Raw genomic sequence first — 1,768 nt, 5'->3', positions numbered from 1 at the left:
CCTTTTGGAAAAGCAATGTAATACACTGTAAAGTTATATGTAATCCAATGTAATATAAAGAAGATTATGATGATAATAAAAAATTAAAAAAAAAAGAAATGACATATCAAAGATTCTACAGAGACAATAGTTTCCAAGTAGTTAATTATAAAGTTAATTGATTATTCTGACCTTGCAGGGCATGGTATACATGTATATACTATATATATATATATATATATGTGTGTGTGTGTGTGTGTGTGTGTGTGTGTATATGTATATATGTTTAGTATATACACACCATGACTTTTATATCCATTTAGCATCAAGACAGAAGCAAGATTTATAGTTGTTGCTTTATTTCCCTTGATTAAACCTGAAAGTTTAATACTAAATTATAATACATGATATATTATATGACTATCTGACGTACCCAGATGCCATAAGGATAATTTGATATTTTAAATAACTTTAAAATTTAAATTAAAATTTGAGAATTCTGCTGAAAAAAAAAAAGAAAGAAAGAGAGAGACAGAATGTGAGAAATCACCCCCCACGGGCTATGGCCACACCGCAATCCCTTCTCCTCCATTCTCCTCTCAGGATCTTGGGCACGCATTCACATGTGCCCGGCATGAGTTTAAGCCACCGGATCTGGGACTTGAACCATGGTCGACTACATGGACTCCAGTGACTTAGCCATTACGCTAACTGCTGGTCCCTTACTTGTTTGTTTTTGAAATTATTGCCTGTGCTTCTGGGGGTCTTACTTAAGTCTTTGACTACCCCGATGTCTCCCAGAATTTCTCCAGTGTTGTCCAACAGTAGTTTTATAGTTTGAGGTCTTACATTATAAATTTGATCCACTTTGAGTTGATTTTGAAAATAGTGGAAGATGAGGATTCAGTTTCATCTTGCTGCAGATGGATACCCAGTTTTTCTAGCACTATTTGCTAAAGAGATTTTACTTTTCCTACTGGAATGATCAGAACCTTTTGTCAAAAATCAGTTGGCTAAAGGTTTTGGGATTTATTTCTGGTTCTCTATTTTGTTCCATTAGTCCTTGTGTCTACATTTTTGTGCCAATATTATGCTCTTTTGATTATCACAGCTTTGTAATAAATTTTGGCATCAGGGAGTTAGATTCTACTCACTCCATTCTTCTTGTGTAGGATTGTTTTGCCAATAAAGGTTCTTAAATGATTCCAGACAAATTCTATATTGTCTTTTCAGGAAATGTGTAGAATGTCTCCTGAAATTTTATAGGAATTGCATAAAATATGTAGATTAATTTGGGTAGAATTGCCATTTTGATAACATAAGTTCTCCCAATCCAGATACATGGGGTGTCAATCCACTATTTTGATTAATTTTCTATTTTCTTTTTTAAGATTGTCATAGTTTTCTTTGTAGAGGTCTTTGACTTCTTTGATTAGATATATTCTTAGGTATCTTATATATTATGCGGCTATGGTAAATGGGATTACTTTTTTTCAATTCTGTATCTGTCTGCAAATGCTATAGATATTTGTAAGTTGATTTTTAGTCCTGCCACTTTACTCTATTCATTTATTACTTGAGAAATTTTTCTGTGGTTACCTTGGTGTCTTCTACATATACAATCATGTCATCTGTAACCAGATAATTTCAACTCATCATTCCCTATTGGAAAGCCTTTTGTTTTATTCTCCTGTCTGATTGCATTGGCTAATCAGTATACTGAAAAGGAATGGGCAGTGTCTGCAGCTTTGTCTTGTATCAGGTTTTTTTTTTCCTTGAGTCAATTTTT

Source organism: Tupaia chinensis, unplaced genomic scaffold (genome assembly GCF_000334495.1).
Source record: "Tupaia chinensis unplaced genomic scaffold, TupChi_1.0 Scaffold145163_1, whole genome shotgun sequence".
Lineage (NCBI taxonomy): Eukaryota > Metazoa > Chordata > Mammalia > Scandentia > Tupaiidae > Tupaia > Tupaia belangeri.
This window is presented reverse-complemented; position numbering follows the sequence as displayed.